Below are 24,277 nucleotides of genomic sequence, written 5' to 3' on the forward strand. Positions count from 1 at the left end.
ACCGCTAGGTTCTATAGCATACAAATCAAGCCTGAAATATCATCAGCAGGCTCTGATAACTTGTCCACATTATCTGCAAACTTGTGGATAAATACACGAGGGTGCTGAAAGTCCAAATTCGATTTTGCCACTTCATCACTTTTTTTTAGTGTCCTGTAGCATTCTCTTGGTAACAATGTAAAACCCAGCAGTGTACATTAGACTGTTAAAAGTCTTCCCTATGGCATTATCTATCCAGATATTCTCTGCTGCTTGCATGGTCCCCGAAGGAAATAAACGTTACATCACACTGGTACATTTTACCCTAGAATTCCTTTTGCCTCCATCAGTAAAACTTGATTTAAGATGTAAATAACATGCTGAGATAATGCCCCTCTTAGTAGGGTATTGTCAGAATCTGGGTTTTAACTTCATTTCAGGAGGAGAATAATTTTAAATAATGTGAGCTCTGCTGTATAATCTCTTCTGTTTTCATACTCCATTATCTCATTTCTTATCTTCTCCGGATAGAGGGCTCTGCCAATTAAAGCATTCTTCTTCTTTTTTTCTTTTCTCTCTCTGCAATGGTAATAACTCCACTGAATCTCAAATCTGTTTTTATATTTGTAAAGACAACATGAACTAGTGAAGACAGTCTATACTGGAGGGAAGAAGTCCTGTCTCTGACACATAAAGTCTTAGTGACCGTATGCAAAATCACTTGCCCTCTCTTATTTGCTTCTCCAGACACTCAATACCCTAAGTTACTGAGGAGCTGGAGATTTGCATCAGTGGTTTTTCCATACTGGGAATCCCCCATACTGATGAAGTTATCAATCCCAACCCCAAGCAAAAAACAGTCCTTCCACCTCCTCTTCCTCATTAACATAGCTAACATTTACATAGTAAAGTGCTATATAAAACTTGCAGAGTACTTTACAGGTGTTAATCTCATTTGTCCTCATAAAACCCTATGAGGTAGGTGCTATTATCCCTGTTTTAGGACTTAGAGTTAGGACAGACCTAGTTGAACTCTTTCATTTTAAAAATGGGGAAATTGAGGTTCCGAGAGGTAAATTGACCTGCTTCAGGTTTTGTTGTTGTTCTGGTTTAGTGATATTTCAGCCTTGTCCAACTCTTTGTGACCCCATTTGGGGTTTTCTTGGCAAAGGCACTAGAATGGTTTGCCATTTCTTTCTCCATCTCCCTTTTCAGACGAGGAAACGGAGGCAGAGTTAAGTGACTTGTCCAGGGTCACACAGCTAGTAAGTGTTTGAGGCCAGATTTGAACTCTGGTCCTCCTGACTCACTGCCTCAGGATTTGAATACAGGTTCTCTGACTACAAATCCATTTTCTACTACATAATGGATGCTTTTGAATGTATTCCTGAAATAAGTGATAACTTAACCAAGATTCAATGCAGCGGCAAGGACTTGCCTTAATCAAAGTGGGATCACCAGTTATGAATGTCTAGATGGGCAGATTCCCACTTGGAATCCTTTGGGTCCTTACTTGTTTTCTTCCCAATTTATATCCCTGCCTCAAGTCTCTCCTCTCTCCAATCTATCTTGCACACTGCTGCCAAATGATTTTCCTAAAGCATGGATGTGACCATGTCATTTCCCTACTCAATAAAGTCCAGTGGCTCCCTATTTTAACTTTAGTATAAAATATTAACTCATCTATTTTACATTTAAAATTTTTACACTCTGGGGGCAGCTAGGTGGTGCAATTAATAGAGCACTGGTCCTGGAGTCAGGAGGACCCGAGTTCAAATCCAGTCTCAGACACAACACAAAAACTAGCTGTGTGACCTTGGGCAAGTCACTTAACCCCAATTACCCCCCACTCCAAAAGCAAAAAAATATTCTTACACCCCAGACCTAATGTGATTTAAAAAAAAAAAGCCTTATTACATATTACCTCTCTTCCTGTGCTGGTCTAGGCTTGTCTTCTTGCCATTCCTCACATAGGATATTAGATCTCCCATCTCTGTTCCTTTGCACTGGTTCTCTTCTAGGCCTGGAATAAACTCTCTTTTCACCTCTACTTCTTAGAATTCTTAGTTTTCTTTCACAAGTCAGGCTAAACATGGTTTCCATATGAATAGCCTAATAATTAGAGCTATCCAAGATTGGAATGGGCCTCCTTTAGAGGTAGTGGGTTGCTTTTCCTTGGAGGTCTTCAAGCAGAAACTGAATGACCCCTGAATGGGTGATTCAGAGCATTCCTCCATAAATAAATTGGACTGGAAGGCTGCTGAGGTCCCTTTTATCTCCCAAATTTTGTAGAGATTTTACTGCTACTCTCATCTTTTAGTGCCCTATCTTGAAATATTGGTGGTGTCTAGAATGATTGCAGTGATAACTAAATTGTACCCTGCCCTCGTCAGACCACGTCTAGAATGCTGTATTCATTTCTGAGACAGCCCCATTTTAGGACAAACACTGACAAATTGGAACAACTGAGGCACCTGCAGAAGAGTGAACAGGTGAGTGAAGAGACTTGAAACTATGCCATATAAGGCTAAGTTGAAGAAACTAGGTATTCTTAGCTGGAGATGACTTAAACTGGCCATCATAGCTATCTTCAAGCATCTGAATGGCTGTCTTCTTGACCAAGTAGATACAAAGAGTAGAAAAAGCAAAAAAGAAGCTTTAGGACTGATAACAAGGAGCATTTTCTAAAATGTCATAGATGGGATTTGAACCAAGAGCTGGTTAGATCAGGATCATAGATTTGGAACTGGAAAGGACTGCAGAAAAGATCTAGTCCAACTTTCTCATGTTACAAATGAGGACATCAAGACTCAAGGAGTATGAATGACTTGTCCAAAGTCATCTGGGTAGTAAATTGCAGAGTTGGGATAGAAGAGGCAGTTTTCCATGAGGAGTGTTCAAGCAAAGGCTAGATGAATTTTTGTGAGAGATATTGCAGAAGGTGTTCTCATATATAATATTAGATGAATAAATATAATATAATAATTATATAATTATAATAATATAATAAGGTGAATAAAAATCACCTCAGGCCTCTTCCAGCTTTGAAATTCTGTGATGTCCAAAGAGGTTAATGTGACTTGCTTAAGGACACCCAGCTAATCAGTAGCCATCAAGGCTTCACATCACATGGTTACATCTTTTACCATTTCATTTGAATCTTGGTTAAGTTATCACATTTCAGGAATACATTCAATCCTATGATAGTTCCCCCTTAGGAGTCCTAGCAAACAATGTTGAGGTGTGATCATTTCTTTGCAGGAGAGAATGTGAAAGCTAGTTTCTGAGGAATCAGAATATTATCAGCTTTATGTATCTCTATGTGGGAACTCCAGGGTCCTGGGAGAATTGCTTGTGGTGATTCTAGCAGGAAGAGGCTTTAAAATGATTCAACAGAGGAGAAGAATCTGTAAAATTCAAAATTATAGTTCCACAAGCATTGTACAAATCAAAAGACCTCCAACTCTGCTGTAGTCTATAGGGCAAGCTTAAACAAAATTGCTTTAATTCTATAAATCAGACAAGAGTAGGAACCAAAATGTAGGAACCACAGTTTCTAACTTTCAAGTGAAGAAAAACAAAAGGTAAAGAAAAGGCAGCATGTTACTAAAGGATATTGATGCCCAATCTCCAGTTTAGAATCATGTCAATGAAGGCATTGAAAATTGACTTCAAGGGATCTTTTGGAAAGAGTCAAAGAGGGACTATAGTATTTAAAGCTTGAAGGTACATTGGAGGTCATTCAAATCAACCTCCTTATTTAACAGATGAGGGATCTGTGACCTAGAGTAGAGTGACCTGTCAAAAGCTATATAGGGGTTGACAGGGACAGGATTCGAACTCACATCTTCTCCTCTAGCCTCTTGTTCTGAAAATAAGCTGAGAAAATTGGACTAGGACACTTCCTGGGTCATACAGTAAGCACTTAATAAATATTCTTTATTTGTTTCATTCATTCATTTAACTGTGCTGTTCCTTCTACTTATGGTATAAGATAGCATGGGGGAAGAAGCCCAGGTAGTCAGTACCCTCTGAGGCAGCATGGTATAATGGGAAGAACAAAGCTTTTGGAGGCAGAAGATGGGTTCAAATCTGACCTCTGATTGTTATTGCCTGTATGGCATTAGATGGGTCATTTTACTTCTCTGTGTCACAGTTTCCTTATCTGTAAAATGAAGGAGTTGGGTCAGTTGTCTTCTGAGCCCTCTTCCAGCTAAGTCTACAAGTCAATGATTCTTCCTCTTTCTTCACTCTTTCCTCCCTTCTTTTCCCTTGAGTTTGTGTGGGACAAACCCCAGCTTGAGCAGATGCATGGCAGCTGAGAAGCCCAAGGAAACCTGGGGTCCCCACTGCTGCTGGATGGTGCTATGGATTTCTTTCAGGTTACTGATAGTGAATTAAAAATGTCCATGAGTAGGAAGAAGAAAGTGTCCTTCTGCACATTAGGGGTAAGATGTTGCTGTACATACTAAACAAATAGCACAGAGGAATTGCTAGGAGCCATGGCAGTCTGATGTTTAAGATTTGTTGAACCCTGCCATATGGCCATTCAGAAAGGGTCCTCTTGATTTGACCCATATTTTTCATGTTAATCTTGTCTATAGTTTTGCTTCTTCAGGATGCCACCAGTCCTTCTAGCTCCTAGCAGTGAATGCAATTCATAGGTATATATATAGAGAGATAGACTTTGATGTGCATATATATGCACATCTAAATCTATCAATAGCCACACATACACACACATACACACATATACGTATGAAAATATACTTTCCCCCATCAGCCTGAAATGCTTAAAAGCTTTTTGATACTAAACCATCTGCTGTAGAAATCTCCCACAAGGTTTCAAATGCCAAAGCTTTTTCCCAGGAGCAATTTTCTTTATTATTTTGGGTAAATGAATGCGTTATATTTCTTCCTGGAAAAAAAACACCCCCCCCCCACCTTTCCTGTTTTAAAAGTATAGTTGTGCCTGTGGACCAGAAGAAGCTTCTGCTGTTTTAAAAGAATAGTTTTAATGGCTCTACATCACTGGCTCCCTTTCTGCTGTATCACTAATAGGCCTCCTTTTGTAGCCCTGCGTGTAGAGGTGGAAACCTCTTGAGAATAGGACCATGCCTCACTCTTTACATATCTCTCATATTGCCTCCCTGGGAGTAGAGATTCTAGGGATCCCTAGTAGTGGGGTTAGTTGTAAACCAAAATTCTTCTCCTTCTCTGCCTCTTCATTCCTTCCTCATGACTGGCACTTAATTGAACAGTATTTCCAGGGAGCTTACAATCTAATCAGGAAGAAAGATAATATGTCATAGACTAGTAGATTCAGGATCATAGACAGGAATGTTCTGTTAAATATTAAAAAATTGGGTCCAAAAATGTATACAAAACATACTTCTAAGGTTAATTTGCTTTTATCAATCTATTCTCCATCACTTTCTTGAGTCTAGACAGTCAACAAAATAAATCAAGTTCTGATTTGTAGCATCTTTTGACTTCTAAGGTGTCACATTGAAAATTTAATAATTATCTCTCTCCAGCTGACTCTAAAATATTCCTGATCATAGATTTAGAGTTGGAAGGGACCTCAGAGGCTATCTAATTCAATCTTCTTATTTGACAAATAAGGAAACTGAGGACCAAGGAAATGAAGTGATCTGCACAAAGTTACAAAAATCTTCTGATTACAAATCCAATGTACTTTCCACTGTACCACACTGTTTCCCAAATCATATTAGTCTGAATATAGATTACCCATTTCCTCTACATCTGGTTTATTTTAAACCTAAGTGCAGCCTATAATCAATATTATTTTTCAGTGAATATCTATGAAATTTCTCTTTTCCAAGACCTCTCATTTTGAGAGTGTGGCTTATAGTCAGACCGACATGGCATTCACAAATGATAACATGAGACAACATAAGCTCAGTTCCAAATGTTGTTCCTTCTTCATTTTCAGAGGACCAGTGACATCCCGGGTTAATGTCTTGACTCCTGTGTGAATTGGCTTTAAGTGAGGCGGAGTTACACAAAGTCAACAGCCTCCCTCTCTTCCAGAGTCATTGAAGTCCAGTGACCAGACAAAAGTCAAAATGACTGGCTATGGCCCAGGATGCAGTGCATGAGCTTGACATCTTCAATGTCTGATCATTCTCTAAGCGCTCCACAATGGGGGATGTCTACCCCAAGTATGTGAAGCCTTCTCCTGGCAGAATGGGCTGTTGAGAAAAATCTGTTCCAATGACCATTTCCAAGTAGAGTAAGGTAATAAATATTATGAATTCAAGGGAGGAACATCACCAAGAGGTAGGCTTTTGAAGGGTGTTGGAGATTTGTGAGAGGATATGCCTTGAACTGATATTTGATGGAATGTAGTATTCATATAAATGGAAAAGAGGGTGGGGAAGACATTTCACATGGGTGGGTGATATGAAAGAAGACATGGAGATGAGCATTGCCTTTCATGATGGGAGAATGGTGAGAGCTACTCTTGGAATATAGTGGAAGATACATGAAACAGGCAAAACTCAGACAGAGGACTATATTTCCTGGTATTCTCAGGCTCAAAGTGTGAATATACATTGGGAGAATGAGAACTCCGCTACCCATGACGTGTATGTGGCATTGACTCAGGTTGATTGTAATGATGGAAGTGAAGAAGGAAAGCAACAAGATGAAAGATTAATGGGGGTCTTTGCAGGGCCAAGGCTCATGTGGCAAGGAGACAAATTGGGAACTGAAAGAGAGCTAGGAGTGGCTTGACAAGAGATAAGTAGTGTCTGAGACAACACATGTCAGGACATATATGGACAAAGGGATTGTCTGGGAGAGTGGCAAAGAGTAATATAAACTGTCAGGGGACTTTCTCAAGTTTCTCACTCTGAAGGCTCCAACCTCTTTTTTTTTCCAGTCTTAGAAAAAAAAGACCTTCTTATCTAAGTCATAAATATCAAGGGCTCCTTTCCCAAACTGCTTTGGGGAGGAGGACTCATTTGGAAACATGAGGCAATATGGTTTCTTGGGTCTGTTATTCATTTTCATCCCGATTAATTGTTTTGCTGTTTGAATGCTATTCCTTGCCTGAATCTGTAAGATACCACTGAAAATTCCCCAATGATCTCAATCTGAACCTTTCACGGTCCTGGGCTGATCCGAACATGAGCATGCATTACGTTGGAGAGGGATAGGGACCCAATTGTGAAAATTCTTGAATGTCAAGTGAGAGTTTGGATTTTATCCTGTAAGTAGATGGGAGGCCATCAAAGGCTTTTGAGTAGGACTATTAGTAGGGTCATAGGACCATTAATCTAGAGACTTCAGAAGCCATTTAGTCTAAAATCTTAATTTTACAGGTGATGTAACTCAGGCCCAGGGAGACTGTGTGAAAAGTATACTTTTATAGTATCATAAATTTAGAATTGGAAGGGGTCTTAACAATTATCTAGTCCAACCTAGACACAGGCATTCTCCCCCTACCCCCCATATCTGAAATTTTCTCTGTCCTCATCTTTATCCCTTTGTGGCTCATTATCTTGTCACCTGCTACATATGATTTTTTCTATCCCACAAATTGTTAGCACTCCCTTCTCCCCCAACTCTGAAATTATCTTGCAATTACTTCAAATATATAGCACATACTCTGTTATCTCAACTCACACTCACACTGATAAACTGGGGTCTCAGAGTGGTGGCTACTACATTTCCCCTAAGGGGCCTAGGGGTGGGTAGTCCTATGGGGTTAGGGGTATTTCTGCAATGCTCATGGAACCTCACTGGTGTGCTTATAGGTGGCCATGAATATGGCTTGACTATTAATTCCTTCCTACCCCACATCAGAAAAAATGTCTGTGACACATTCTCCCAACCAGTACATACAAAACCCAAGAGGGCAAGTGTGGGAAAAGGGTCACTGACAATCTTTTTGCTGGAAGCCTCAAGATATTCTCCTTAGTTATACTGTGTATTTTTCTTCTATGTTCTTTGTAGAACCTTGGATATGTATCCTCTCTGTCCTTGGCTCCCAGTACAGAAATGCTCTCAACAATTTGGGAGATGCTTTGTGGTGATAACAGGAATATGGGAAATACAAATCCACCCCACACTTTGAAGCTCTCAGCACCTTGGCCTCCCCCTCCCCAATATCAATTCCTCCTCAGGGGATTAGCTTAGTCCTTTCTGCTTCTTTGAATCTCTCTGGTTAGGAACTAGCTCCCTGGTATTTAGAAAGATCCCACTGGATGCTACCATGTTTTCTCAGCTAACCCTCTCTGGGAAGCATCACTTCAGTTTGGCAAGGACTTTTTCTGCATTTAGGCTAAAGCATATGATTGATTTATTGAGATGTGTTCTTACCTGGTAAAAGTATCAAGGTCTAAATAATTTGTTTTTGTTGTTAGATTGTTCAGGTGTGTCTGACCCTTGGGGACTCCATGGATGATAATATTCTATCCTCCATTATGTCTTAAAGTCTAAGTTCATGTTTGTTGTTTCCATGATACTTTCTATCAACCTCATCCTTTGTTGTCTGCTTTTCCTTCTGCCTTCAATCTTTCCCAACATCAGGGTTTTTTTTCCAATGAGTCCTGTCTTCTCATTATTCTCATTTAAGCTTCGTCTCCAATATTTGATCTTCCAGTGAATAGTCTGAATTAATTTCTTTAAGTATTAACTGATTTGACCTCCTTGATAACCAAGGGACTCTCAAAAGTCTTCTCCAACACCACAATTCAAAAGCATTGATTCTACAGTGCTCAGTTTTCTTCATAGTCCAGCTCTTATAGTCATAAGTTGCAACCGGAAAAATCATAGCTTTGACTATACAGATCTTTTTCAGCAAGGCGATGTCTCTGCTTTTTAGTATGGTGTCCAGCTTTCCTCCTAAGGAGCAAGTGTCTCTTAATTTCATGGCTGTAGTTGCCATCTGCAGTGATCTTTGAGCCCAAGAATATAAGATCTGATGCTGCTTCCATTTCTTCTCCCTGTATTTTTCAGGAAGTGATGGGACCACTTGCTAAGATTTTAGTTTTTTTTTTTTGATGGTAAGCTTCAAGACAGTTTTTACCCTTTCTTCTTTCACCGTCATGAAGAGGCTTCTCACTTCCTCTCCTCTTTCTGTTGTCAGAGTGGTAGCAGCTGCATGTCTGAGATTGTTGATGTTTCCACCTGGCAACTTTAATTCCAGCTTTCACTTCATCTAACCTGGCATTTTGCATGATGTGCTCTGCTGCATTATAAGCTGAATAAATAAGTACTTTAAATGGGGTGTGGGTGATTTAATTGATTTACTCACTAGAGTCCCACCCTCGCAAATACATTTTATGTATCTGTATGTGTTGTATTCCCTAGTAGAATGTAAGCTCATTGAGGGCAGGAACTGTTTTACTTTCATCTTTTTATCCCTGGCACCTGGTACAGTGCCTGGCCAATTGTCGTTGCCACCATGCTTGTTAAATTGAGTTGAGTAAAAGCACCTCATTTTACAGATGAGAAAACTGGGCCTTAGAGAGAAAAAGATGACTTATTTAAGGTCACAGAGGTACTAAATAGTAGTGATCATCCTGATCTATATCTGGCCACTGGACCCAGATGGCTCCAGAGGAGAAAGTGAGGCTGGTAACTTTACATAGCCCTGCCTCACTTAAATCCAATTCACTTGCATGTCTTGGCATCACCTCCCTGATGTCAGGGTCCTCTTCAAGAATGAAGGACAAACAGCAATAACGATAGTAATAGGAAATCACAGAGCCAGTAATTAAGTCAGGCTTTCTGGCACCAATGGCAGCTTGGTCGCACAGTGGATAAAACACTGGAATCAGGTAGAGAGACTCATTTTCATGAGTTCAAATCTGACACCACACACTGGCTGTGGGACCTTGGGCAAATCACCTAACCTAGTTTGCCTCAGTTTCTCATCTATAAAATGAATTGGAGAAGGAAACGCCGAACCATTCCGGTATCTTTGCCAAGACCCAAATGGGGTAATGAAGAGTCAGATACGACTTGAAAAATGACTTAAAACCAAATTCAATGCCCTTTCTATGATGTTATCGGTCTGACTGTGGCATGTAGGATGTGTGTCCTATTGCATATTCTGTACACGGCATTAGTGGAATTACCTGGCACATATTGGCAGGGTCCGTGAAGTCGTCTGTCCAGTTTCTTCAGCTGTTACACCTGTTAGAATGGAGCTTTCATCAGTATTGCTTTGCTTTTCAAACATCCTGAATCCGGTTCAGTGCTGAATAAGATCCCTTATGTAATCCATTTTTAAGACCAAAGCTATTGTGTAAGGCCTGATTCCCACATAACCTCAGGGCTTGTTCTAAAATAGGATTAGCAAAAGCTCAAACTAGAGCCTTGCACACTCTTCTAATTTATTTCTGTTCCATGTCTAACACCTGAAAATAGCACAGCTGAAGTGATGGCTGCATATGAGCTCTTAGTGAATGGGAATGTTGGGCCCCAGTCAGCCTTCACCTCCAAGTGGGAGTGGGGACAGAGGGGGGCAAGGATCACCTCAGACATGGTGTGAATGGGCAAGGCATCTGTTTCTGAAAGAGGCACATGAAGAATGCTATGAGCTAGAATAGAAACTGACTGAGGGCAGGGATCCTTTTATTTATTTTTGTATACTTCCAGTAGAGCTATAAGAACATTTCTACCTACCTACCTGCCTGCCTGCCCAACTGCCTGCCTACATGTCTGTCTCTCTGTCTCTTTGTTTACTTTCTATCTCTCCCTTCTGTGTCTCTGTCTCTGTCTCTCTCTCCTCTGTATCTGTTTCTGTTTCTCTCTCTTCCCTCTGTCTCTCTCTTCTCTCTCAATCTGCTCTCTCCCTCCCTCTCTCTGTCTCTCTGTGTCTCTCTGTCTGTCTTTAATGAATGAATCAAATTCCTTTAATTTTTTGAAATGTAGATATATTCAGCCGGGGGACAGTTTGGAACATTTCAACTAGTTTTGTAAATGATTTTGAAAAACTATTAGGCTACCAACATTTTTTCAGGACCCACAGAACAGTGGAACGGACATTATTCTTTGATCAAAACTGGGGTCTGAGCCCAGCCCTTCCACTTCTGAGTTTGACACTTATTAGTGAGACCTTGAGAAATTCACTCCCCATCTCTGAATCTCAGTTGCCTCTTCTGTAAAATGAGGGCTGGACTATATGATCTCTATAATCCTATGAATTTATGCATTAACTTTGGCATTTCCCACCATACAGAGTTTCATTTTTACTCATCTTTTGCATGTATTTGAGTCTTGTCTCTCCAGTGAAGAGCAGGATCTTGTCTTTGTATCTCCCTAAGAATAACCAAGCATCCTGTTGGACTGAACTGGTTAGAATTCGGGTGATCAGAACAGTCAGGGAAACACAGGAAGAGAATGGGTTCTAAGTCGTTCCTCCTTCATCTTCAAAGAGGACTAATGACATCATGAGGTGATGTCTTGACTTGTGCATGAATTGGATTTAAGTGAGGCAGAGTTGCACAAAGTTGTCAGTCTCATTCTCTCTTCCAGAGTCATTGAATTCCAATGGCAAGACAAAAGTAGACGCCTGGTGATGGCCCAGGATGCAGTGGATGACCTTGGCATCTTAGGCCAGCTAGGTCAGAATCCTGAACAACATGATGTGAACTGAGTTGAAAGGAAGAAGTCATGGGTTCTTTTCAATTCTGACTCTGACACTAACCAGTTGTATAGCCTCAGACAACTCACTTCGTTTCTTTGGGCGTCAGTTTTCTTAACAAAAAATTCAGTCAATCAACCAGTCATTCAACCAACAGGCATGTATTAAACACCTACTACATGTCAGGCATTGAATACAAAGACCCAAATTAAACATCCACTGTTCTCAAGGAATTTATAGTCTATTGAGGTCATCACATACCTATGTAAGTAAATACAAAATATTAAAAAAAATAAATGTAAGGTGATTTTTGGGAAGGGAGATACTAGAACCTAGGGATTATACTAGAAAATCTCCAAAGGATCTTCTAGCTCTAGAAGTCATAGGATTATTCATAGAACTGGAAAGGACTTTAGAGATAATCTAGTCTAGTCCCCTCATTTTATAGAAAAGCAAGTTTAGTCCCACAGAGGTTAAATGACTTCCCAAGCTTGCAAAAGGGTCAAATCCTGATTCTGACTTGTATTAGTTGTACTGACTATAGGAACATGGACAAGTGCAGTGGCAACCACACTGGCACACCCAGGATGGCTGCTAGCACAGGTTCTGTGATCTGCTTTACTAGGAAAGCTAGCTGTTTAAGGTGTCGACAATCTTTTTAAATTACATTCACTAGTTCAGGGGAAAAGTCAGTACCCTAAACTTCAGAGAAAATATAGAGAAAATAGAAGAAGAGAAAAAAAGACAACAGACAGGGCTCTGACTGCATGAATTAAAGCAATATTGCTATATGCTTTACATACATCCCTGGATTGAGAGAGCCTTTACATCTGAGCAGTTGGGGGGCTCTGGACATATGGTCACTCAGCATCTCGACCAGGGAATCACAAGAATCTTCTCAGTGAGCCCCCAAAGCAAAATGCCAGCTCTGTTTATATGTACTTCTAAGAGCCAGAAGGCATCACAGCCCTGGTGACTCAGTGCCTAATTAGAAATTAGCAAAAGGTATGAGGAGGCTTCTACAAGCAAGCTTCCCATAATGGGCTGTGAGGCCTTGTAATGTAATGCCAAGGAAAGGCAACTTCCCAAGGTTCAGAATACCAGCATAGGTGCTCTCCATTTTATTCAGTGACAAAGTAAGAACAGAGAAGATCAAAATATGACATCATTCAAAATACAGCATTTACTAAGTGTGATTAAATAATCTCCAAGTACTACCCCACCCCAGGACCTTACATTCATTCAATCAATTACAAAGTCCCTGTTCTAAATACTACTCCACCCCTAGGCTGTACCTTCATTTAGTCCACCACAAAGCCCCTCTTCTCAAATGGAGATTAGTTTCCAATCATAAGTAAAATACATTCATTTGTTCAATCATAGAACACAAAAAGGTCAAAAGTTCCCCACCCCTGGATCACAATTGAATCTACCCCAGAGTTACAACAAGTTTAAGCACAGCACTTAATACCCAAATGGAGGTCTTTTCTTCATCTTGACATGAGGCAAGTTCTCAGCAATCTTTGTTCCTGGGGAGATAAAGCTTAGCAAGGTCACAAGATACATTGCCAGTCTCTTCATTAATTCATCCTCTGTCTGCAGAACAGTCCTAGGACCCCTGAAAACATTAGCAAAACCCTCTCCCAGGATTTCTGTAAACATACAACAAGAAAATCCTTCTTCAGGGCTTCTGAACCAACAGCAAGGTTCCAAGAATTCTGCAACAACAGCACTGTCCTTCACACTCTCTGTCTGCAGGACAGTCTCAGTAGCTCTGAACTGACAGAAAGGTTTCCAGACCCCTGCAACAACAGCACTGTCCTTCACCAGTGGACAGTATTCACTCTCTGTCTGCAGGACAGTCTCAGGAGCTCTTAACCAACAGCCAGGTTCCAGGACTTCTTCAACAACAGGACTGTCTTTCACCAGTGGACAAGTCTGGCAAAACAACATCAAAACAGACAGACAAAGTACCAGCAAAACAGCCATGTCTCCTCAGTCCTTGGCAGCTCCGGGGGTAGGTCTCAAAAGTCCAGGGCAATTCAAAGTGGCCCTCAGCAATCCTCTCAGTCTCTCTCTGTCTCCAAGATGCTGCTTCCAAAAAGTTCTTCTGCCTCTCTCTTGTCTCTCCAAATCTGTATCACCAGCTCCTCCCAGTTCAGGACTCTCTTTTCACTCAACAAGTCCATCCCACAGATGGGATTAACAAGCTCTGGGTTTTAACACAATCAATTTGAAAACCAAGCCAATACAGGGGGATCTTTATATTCCATTACTATCACAGGCCTATTGATGGAGGGGAAGATCTTAAATCCCATTAACATTGCAACAAGTCACCTCATTTTCCTCACCTGTAAAAGGGGAGTCATAGCCCTTGTGCCACCTCCCTCACGTTATCGTATGGAAAGTGCTTTGTAATCTTTTCAGACCTATAGAATTGTGCATGAGTACTTATTGTAGCAGAGAAAGGCTCCAAATGCAGGCCTTCACAACTCCAAATGTGAGGCTCTTGCTACAACACCATATAAACTCTCCTTGCTGAATTAGGGAAGGCCCTGCTTTACCCATGCCAGCTCTGCCTTTTGAAACCTCTCATATTCTTTGCCACCTTTCTCACAAGACTAAGAAAATCTAGGTACCTATCTCTTTGAGGACAAGTATTGATTAATTAAAAAAAAATCTTTGTATTTTTAATGCCTAGAACTGTATCTGGAACATAGTAGATACTTAGCACAGTGTTCTAGATACACAGAGAAAGCATTTAATGAATGTTTGTGGAATGAATGAGTAAAAGACTGAGCCCACACTATCATAGTATAGTGGACAATACTTTATGGAAGATCCAGTGATTGAGAGGAGTCCTTATACTAATGTCCAGACACATGATCCTCTCCTATATTCTATTCTGTCCCTATTCCCAAGACCCCCTCCTGAAAGCAAATGGGATCCACTCGAGGCAGGATAGGGGAGATGGTTCTCCCACAAGGGAAAGAATAGGGTCATCTCTTTATCCTGGGGTAATAAAAACTTCCCACATGCTTTGACACCTTTGAGTCCTCATATGTGCTCCATGGAACATGGTGGTATTGTTTCTTGCAACAGTTTCTTAATTAGTCCCCCTTGAATCTAGTCTCGCCCCTCTCCAAACCATCTTCAACATAGCTGACAAACTGGTATTCCTAATGTACAAATCTGACCATGTCACTTCCTTACTCAAGAAGCTTCGATGGCTCCCTATTACCTATAATGCCAAATGCACATTCCTTTGTTTGGCACTTAAAACTCTTTATAATCTAATTGAAACCTATTTTTTCAGGCTGGTTATACATTACTTTTCCTCCCAAAAATGTATTCTTTGATCAAATTTGCCAATTTCCTATTTCTCTGTATGTAATGCTTGATCTCCTATTTCAATGCCTTTGCAATGGCTCTCTGTCATGTCCAGAATGCCCTCCTTTGTCAGCTCTATCTTTTTGAACTCTTACCTCCCTTCAAGGCTCAGCTCAAGGGCCCCCTCATCTAAGAAGTCTCTTCTGATTCCACAGGTAAAGTGCCCCCACCCCTATCACTATATATTTAGTCTGTATCTATCTCATATCTACTTATCTGTGAACATTTCACATCCCTTCAGGAGTATGGAAACTCCCTAATGCCAAGGACTATCTTACTTTTGTGATTATGTCCCCAGTGCCTAGCACTGTGTTCAAGGCATATCAGTTTGTTGGCTATGTTAAGGACAGATTAGCAATAAGAGAGAATGGATTCAGGGAGGTCAATAAATTCATGCTAATTGATTTTTCTTCCTGTCAGTACTTACTATCTATTAAATGCAGATTTTTTTGTGGATAGCTATGGTTCTAATTTTATTTATAAAATAGATTACAGGTTCAATTTTGAAAAAAAAATATGGATTTTTTTCTATGTCAGCATAAAATTCTCACAAGTTGGGAATTAGTATGCCTCTTCTTTTTGATACAAAACAATTTGATTAGATTAAGCTTATTGAGTTCAATATGTCTTTTAAATCACTGTCCAAAGAATCTTCTTACCATAATTTTATTATATTATTCTTCTAATCTAAAATTGTCAGTTTTTCCTTGTTGCTTATCAAATAGAGTACAAACTCCTGATCTGGACACAAAAACATTCCATAAGTTGTTTCCCATCTGTATGTCCCATCTCATTCTATACTATTTCCCAAGATCTATAGTGAGAGGACCTGGGTTCCAGTCTTGGTTTTCTTTACTTACCACCTGTCTAAACTTAGGTAGATCACTTAACCATTCAGGGTCTCATTTATCTCATTTCTAAAGTGAGGGAAATCTAATGATTAGATGACACCCACAGTCTCTTCTAGCTCAGAATCTCCTTTGATCCCCTCTAAGTCTATATTCCAGCTAAACTGAACAGTTCAGTTTCTCACACCTCTCTCAGTATCCCAGGCCATTTTAACCCTTCTCTTTCTAATGTCTGCTTTTGCACTTGTCAAACTACCTGATTCAAAACTCAGCTTGAGAGGCATGATGCAACTTGAAGGTCAACATAATACAATGGAAAAGGCCATAAATTTGGATTTTGAGGACCTACTTTCAAATCTCAGTTGTCATTTAACTATCCTTGTAATCCTGGGGTCAATCAGTCAATGAACTTTTATTAAGTGCCTAATATGTGCTGAACACTGTGGTAAGTGCTGAGGATCAAAAAATGAAAGGAAAAAAGCCAGTCCTTTATCTCAGGGAGTTTACAATGTAGTGGAAGAAGAAAACATACAAAATAACTCTGGAAAAAAGGGAAGCTCACTTAAACACACCATTGGACTATGGTGGAGAAATTGGAGAAGTCCAAAAGTTGTGTAGCTAGGTGGAAAGTTAGGAGATGGCTTTGTTGAACCCCCTCCTTCAACGAAGGTTTTGGAATTCATGGCTGTACCCTTCAATTAGAGGAAGAGAAGGGCAATGATGACTATTATGGAATACTCCACACTCCATTTGGAGTAGTGGGGAATCAGTCTGAATATGAAGGTTGATTCCATCTTGTAGGGTAATGAGATTTTCCAGTGGCGAGGTTCCTAAGGCATAGTAGAGAAATCAAAGAAGTCTCAAAGTTGTATGGTCAGGTGGGAAAGTGAACAATCCCTAGACCTCTCTAGGCTCCATTAAGGAAGGAGATAGGGTGGGTTTGATGAGCTCTAAGTTTCCTTCCATCTCTATATCTATGATTCTATGGTTAGCCTTACATTGAGTTTGATTTACTGACTGCATGAAGCCAACAGGTATCCTGGATTCATTGTGGACAACTCCCCCTTGTAACTCCCCTTTCTAGAATCTCTGTGATCTCTGGGCAGATAAAAGAGTGTCTTCCAGGCTTTACTTCTCAGACTTAATGAATACAGTGTTTGATACGATGACATGTCTGTGGACATTAGCATGAGGAGTCCTTTATAGACTTGTATCTGAAAATGATTCTTTGAATCTATGTTTTATTTAGAAGACTTGCAACATGTGATGTCCAATGGGGTCACTGATATAATCTAGTGAGGACCATTTCCTAGGTTCTTTGGAAAAGGGTTTAATTAAATTTTATGAGATATTGAGTATGCGGTGTTAATTAGGTTTAATTTGGATTTTGTCTGAATTGGAGGGACCCAATTAGAAATAATTAACATCAGTTCTCATTTATTTCTGAATACAGAATGAGATCTTAGGCCACTCATCAGGTCCCTTTCCCTTACAAAAAGCCCAAATGGGCATCTCTCAGGAATCTTGTGCCCAAAAGGCAGAAAGTTCTATTAGGAGAGAGTTGAGAGATAAGAACCACCATGAAATGATGGGGGCAGAGGCAGAGCAAGGGTGAGGGAGAGAGGAGCAGCACACTCAGGATCAGGCAGTGTTTTGGAGGGAGTGTACTAAAGCATGCTTTTTATTCAACTGTACTGAAAGAGAGAGAGAGAGAGAGAGAGAGAGAGAGAGAGAGAGAGAGAGAGACAGAGAGAGACAGAGAGAGACAGGGACAGAGACAGAGAGACAGAGAGAGACAAAGAGAGAACTTGCTTGCATTATGGATAAGATTTATTGAATAGTGCTCTAAGTAAGGCAAGAACATTTGTGTATAGCCCTTTGCCAGTCTAGTGCACGAAACCAATGAGATCTTAGAGGCCATCTAGAACAACCTCCCACTCGATATAATTCAAGTTAGAGTAACCTGGATAAATGAGCATCCCATTTCTTCCTGGACACCTTCAGTGGCAGGGAACTCACTGCTTCACAAACCTATTCTGTTATTGGACATCTCTGCTTGTTAACAAAGGGGCAGCTAAGTAGCTCAGTGGAAAGAGCATTGGTCTTGGAGTCAGGAAGACCTGAGTTCAAATGTGACCTCAGATAATTACTAACATGTGTGACTCTGGGAAAGTCACTTAATCTCTATTAACTTTAATCCACTGGAGAAGGAAATGGTGAAAAATTGCTGTATCCTTGCCAAGAAAACCTCATGGATGGTATGATCTACAGGGTTATGAAGAGTTGGACATAACTGAACAACAACAAATTGTTAACAAGGTCTTAGAGTGAACTGAAATCTAAATTAATGGATAATCCAAATAAAGGCTCTGGAGCCTTAAGATGTAATTAATGTAAGATGAACTATTTTCTAAACAAAAGATAAATAATTCAGTTATCACCAAACATCATAATCATGTAACTGGATTCAATTCCACAAACATTTAAGTGACTGCTGCATGCTTTGGCACTGTGCTAAGTGCTGGAAATATAAAGATAAAAAATGACAGTCCTTGCCTTCAAGAAACTTACAGGGGATATAGCAACTCACATTTATATAGCATTTAAAGTTTGCAGAACATTCCCCCCCTCCCCCTCCAACGTATTCTTATTTCAATGACTCATATTGGCAGGGAGAGCATATGACAGTCCCTACAAAGGTGGAAAGGCTTCAAGCTTATGCTCAAACTCTTTTGTTCTCTTTCAAGGGCCAGTCAGCTAAATTTAGAGATGCCCAACATTGGAAGGTTGGTGATGTCTTACCTTTACTTCCTCCCTGGAAGTATTGAAGACTACTAAGGCAGGGAAGGAGGATCAAATGAAGGGAGCATGGGAGAAGTCACAGATCTTTTGAAGTGCTGAATTAAGTTGATAATGCTGAGTAAGTATAATAATGAATTCAGATTTCTTTATTCTTGTTAGCTATTGGCTTACTGTCTCCATTTTGTTTTCTAAATGTCATTTATATTTAGGTCCAAGTCAGCACATCTGTTTTTGGAAGCTGGCGTTGAAGATGTTAGGGCTGTCCTTCTAAAACAGGGTTGCTGGGGAAGTGAGCACCAGTGGAATTGTTGTTATTGGTCTGGTTCCCCGACTCCTGCAGCTTCTTCACCTGGAGCCCTTGTACTGGAGGCTGCAAGGTGGTATAGTATGTGCAGTCAGGAGGTGGGGAAGGGAACAAGCATTTATTAAGCACCTATTTTGTTCCAGGAAATGGTGCTAAGTGTTCAAAAATATGATATCATTTGATCCTCAAAACAACCCTGTGAAGTAGGTGCTTAGATTATTCCCTTTTTACAGTTGAGGAAACTGAGGCAGAGGAAGGTTAAGTCAAGGGTCACAAGTTGGTAAGTGTCTGAGGAAGGATTTGAACTCAGGTCTGAACCTCAGATCCTGCCTCAGATTTGAACTCAGGTCTAGGTTTGAGTTCAAAAACTGCCTCAGATACTGACAAGTTACTTATTCTTTTCCAGCCTCAGTCTCCTCAACTATAAAATAGAAGAGGGGTAGGGGAGTATTCTGGAGATAACAAATTCCTTTCCAGCTCTAAATAAATCTATGATGCTATCATCTTTCTTCTTCCTCTTTAGCGTCCACTTAATTCCTATGTACAGGCTTAATTCTGCCCCAGGCTTACTCCTTAGATTCTTTTTTTTTACCATCTCACTTTTTAAAAAACATTAATTTTTTTAGTTAAATTTTTATTTTTAGTTTTCAATTCCATAAGTTTTACATTTTCTTCCTCTCCCTGTCCTCTCCTTCCCCAAGATGGCTTGCAGTCTGATATAGGCTCTACATATAAATTCCTATTAAACACATTTTCATATTAGTCATGTTGCATAGAAGAATTATAATGAATGGGAAAAACCATGAGAAAGAAAAAAACCAAAATAATAAAAAAAGAGAATAGTCTGATTTGTTCTACATTCTGACTCCATAGTTCTTTCTCTGGATGTAGCTGGCATTTTCCATTGTGTGTCCTTTGGGATTGATTTAGGTCCTTGCATTGCTGAGAAGGGCTAAGTCTATCAAAATCAGTCCTCTCACACTGTGGCTGTTACTGTGTACAATGTTCTCCTGGTTCTGTTCCCCTCACTCAACATCAGTTTATATAAATCTTTCCAGGTTTCTCTGAAATCTGTCTGTTCCATCATTTCTTATAGCACAATAGTATTCCATTACATTCATATACCACAACTTGTTTAGCCATTCCCCAACTGATGGGCATCCCCTTGATTTCCAATTTTTGGCCACCACAGAAAGAGCTGCTATAAATATTTTTGTACATGTGTGTCCTTTTACCATATTTGTGATCTTTTTGGGATACAGCCCTAGAAGTGGTATTGCTGGGTCAAAGGGTACGCACATTTTTATAGCCCTTTGGGCATAGTTCCAAATTGCTCTCCAGAATGGTTGGATCAGTTCACAGCTCCACCAACAATGAATTAGTGTTCCAACTTTCCCACATCTTCTCCAACATTTGTCATTTTCCTGTTTTGCCATGTTAGCCAATACGATAGGAGTGATGTGGTACCTCAGAGTTATTTTGATTTTCATCTCTCTAATCACTATTGATTTAGAGTATTTTTTCATATGTTTATAGATATCTTTAATTTCTTCCTCTGAAAACTGCCTGTTCACATCTTTTGACCACTTATCTGTTAGGGAATGACTTGTATTCTTGTAAATTTGACTCAGTTTTCTATATATTTTAGAAATGAGGCCTTTATCAGAGACATTGGTTGTAAAAATTTCCCAGTTTTCTGCTTCCCTCTTAACCTTGGTTGCATTGGTTTTGTTTGTGCAAAAACTTTTCAATTTAATGTAATCAAAATTATCCATTTTGCATTTTGTAATGTCCTCTCTCTCTTGTTTGGTCATAAATTCCTCCATTCTCCATAAATCTGATAGATGAACTATTATTTGCTCCCCTAATTTGTTTATAGAATCATCCTTTATACCTAGATTGTGTACCCATTTGGACTTTGTTCTGACATATGGTATCAGATGTTGGTCTATGCCCAGTTTCTACCATACTATTTTCTAGTTTTCCCAGCAGTTTTTGTCAAATAGTGAGTTATTATCCCAGAAGCTGGGGTCTTTATACTTATCAAACAGTAGATTGCTATAATCATTGACTAATGTGTCTCATGTACCTAACCTATTCTACTGATCTACTCCTCTATTTCTTAGCCAGTGCCAAGTGGTTTTGATGATTGATGCTTTATAATACAGTTTAAGATCTGGTATGGCTAGGCCACCTTCCCTAGCATTTCTTTTCATTAATTCCTTTGCTATTCTGGACCTTTTATTCTTCCAGATTAATTTTGATATTATTTTTTCTAGATCTAAAAAATAATTTTTGGTAGTTTGATCAGTATGGCACTGCATAAGTAAATTGATTTAGGTAAAATTGTCATTTTTATTATATTAGCTTGGCCTACCTACTTAGCAACTGATGTTTTTCCAGTTATTTATATCTGATTTTATTTGTGTTAAAAGTGTTTTGTAATTGCGTTCATATAGTCCCTGGGTTTGTTTTGGCAGGTAGACTCCCAACTATTTTATAATGTCTACAGTGACTTCAAATGGAATTTCTCCTTCTATCTTTTGCTGTTGGGCTTTGTTAGTAATATATAAAAATGCAGATGATCTATGTGGGTTTATTTTATATCCTGAAACTTTGCTAAAGTTCCTTATTATTTCAAGTAGTTTTTATTTGATTCTCTAGGATTCTCTAAGTACATTATCATATCATCTGCAGAGTGATTACTTAGTTTCTTTTTTCTCTATTCTAATTCCTTCAATTTCTTTTTCTTCTCTTTTTGCTAAAGCTATAATTTATATAATATATAATATATAAGTACCATATTGAATAACAGTGGTGATAATGGACATCCTTGTTTCACACGCCCCCCACCCCCAACTTATTGGAAATGCATCTAGTTTATCCCCATTACATACAATGCTTGCTAATGGTTTTAGGTACATGCTACTTATCATTTTAAGGAAGGCTCCATTTATTCCTATGCTCTTCAGTGTTTTCAATAGAAATTGGTGTTGTATTTTGTCAAAAACTTTTTCTGCATCTATTGAGATAATCATATGGTTTCTGTTAGTTTTGTTGTTGATATGATCAAGTATGATGCTGATATTTTTCCTACTATTGAACCAGCCCTGAATTCCTGGTATAAATCCTCCCTGATCAAAGTGTATTATTCTTGTAATAAGTTGCTGTAATCTTTTTACTAATGTTTTATTTGAAATTTTTGCATCTACATTTGTTAGGGAAATTGGTTTACAATTTTCTTTCTCTGTTTTGAGTCTTCCAAGTTTAGGTAGTAATACCATATTTGTATCATCAAAAGAATTTGATAGGACTCCTTCCTTGCCAATTTTCCCAAATAGTCTATATAGTATTGGAATTAATTGTTCTTTAAATATTTGATACAATACTCTTGTAAATTCATCTGGACCTTGAGATTTTTTTTAGGGAGTTCATTGATGGCTTGTTCAATTTTTTTTTCCTGAGAAGGGTTCATTTAAGTATATTACTTCCTCTTCCATTAATCTGGTCAATTTATATCTTTGTAAATATTTATCCATTTCCCTAAGATTGTCAAATTTATGGACATAGAATTGGGCAAAATAATTCCTAATTATTGTTTAAATTTCTTCTTCATTAGAGGTGAATTCACCTTTTTCATTTTTGATACTAGTAATTTGGTTTTCTTCTTTCTTTTTTAAATCAAATTGACCAGAGTTTTTTTTTTTTATCAATTTTATTTTTTTTTCATAAAACCAGCTTTTAGTTTTATTTATTAGTTCAAGTTTTCTTAATTTTACTTTTATTAATCTCTCATTTGCATTTCAATATTTATAATTTGGTATTTAATTGGAGATTTTCAATTTGTTCTTTTTCTAGGTTTTTCAATTGCTTTTCCAATTCATTGATCTCCTCTTTCTCTATTTTATTCATGCAAACATTCAGAGATAAAACTTCTCCTAAAAACTGCTTTCACTGAATCCCATAAGTTTTGGTATGTTGTGTTATTATTGTCATTCTATTAAATGAAGTTATTGATTGCTTCTATGATTTGATATTTGATTCACTCATTCCTTAGGATTAAGTTATTTAGTTTCCAATTAATTTTTAGTCTATCTTCCATGCCCCTTTGTTACATATGATTTTTATTGCACCATGATCTAAAAAGGATGCATTTAATATTTTTGCCTTTCTGCAATGGATTGTGAGGTCAATTTTTGTTTAAGTGCCATGTACTACTAAGAAAAGATATATTCCTTTCTATCCCCATTCAGAGGTCTATCATATCTATCTTTTCTAAAATTCTATTCACCTCCTAACTTCTTTATTGTTTATTTTGAGGTTAGATTTATCAAGTTCAGAGAAGGTCCCCACTAATATAGTTTTGCTGTCTATTTCTTCCCTCAAGTTCTCCTTTAAGAATTTGGATGATATATCACTTGGTGCATGTCTGTTTAATAATAATATTTGTCTATGGTGCCTTTTAGCAGGATATAGTTTCCTTCCTTATATCTTTTGATTAGATCTATTTTTGCTTTTGCTTTGTTTGAGATTAGGATTGCTACTCCTGCTTTTTTTTTTTTTTACTTCAGCTGAAGTAAATATATTCTACTCCAGCCTTTTACCTTTACCCTGTGCATATCCCCCTCTTTCAAATGTGTTTCTTGTAAACAACATATGGGAGGATTATGGTTTTTAATCCATTCTGCTATCTACCTCCATTTTATGGGAGAGTTCATCCCATTCACATTCAAAGTTATGATTACCATCTGTGTCTTTCTCTCCATCCTTCCTCTCCTCCCTGTTTATGTTTTTACCCCCTACTCTCTTCCTCTCCTCAAAAGAGTTTTGCTTTTGACCACCACCTTCCTCAATCTTCCCTCCTTTCTGTCAGCCCCCTTCCCTTTTCTTTCCCTTTTCCCTTACTATTTCTTCCCTCCCTTCTAACTATCCCCTCCTTTTCCTTCCCCTGTCCTCTTCTACTGCCTGTAGGGCAAGTTAGATTCCTATACTTAACTGAGTATGTTATTCCCTCCTTGAACTAAATTCTATGAGAGTAAAGATCAAACAATGCTCATTTCCCTCCCTTCTCCCCCCTCTACTATAATATGTTTATATTTATTATATAAATTAATCGTCTCTTCAGGTGATGTAATTTACACTTTTCTGCCTCCCCCTTGCCTCTTTTACTATTACAGAGTGGGTGCCAATGCCTTAACTATATATGTGTTGTAAAGGCCACTAGGACCTCTTCCAACCTTATCAAGGGGAGTGCTAACCTTCTCTCCTTTCATACAACACACTCTTTAGATTTTTAGCATTGAATCAGCATTGCTGCTGGTTCCCCTGCCT

General features: G+C 38.8%; 1 pseudogene; it reads right to left on the minus strand.

The window, feature by feature from the left end:
• Window positions 1-24,113: 24,113 nt before the first annotated feature.
• LOC138162765 (U6atac minor spliceosomal RNA) lies at window positions 24,114-24,226 on the minus strand (annotated as a pseudogene).
• Between the last annotated feature and the right edge of the window lie 51 nt (window positions 24,227-24,277).

Source organism: Petaurus breviceps, unplaced genomic scaffold (genome assembly GCF_028583685.1).
Source record: "Petaurus breviceps papuanus isolate PSGF00001 unplaced genomic scaffold, PetGlider_PUasm1.0 120, whole genome shotgun sequence".
NCBI lineage: Eukaryota > Metazoa > Chordata > Mammalia > Diprotodontia > Petauridae > Petaurus > Petaurus breviceps.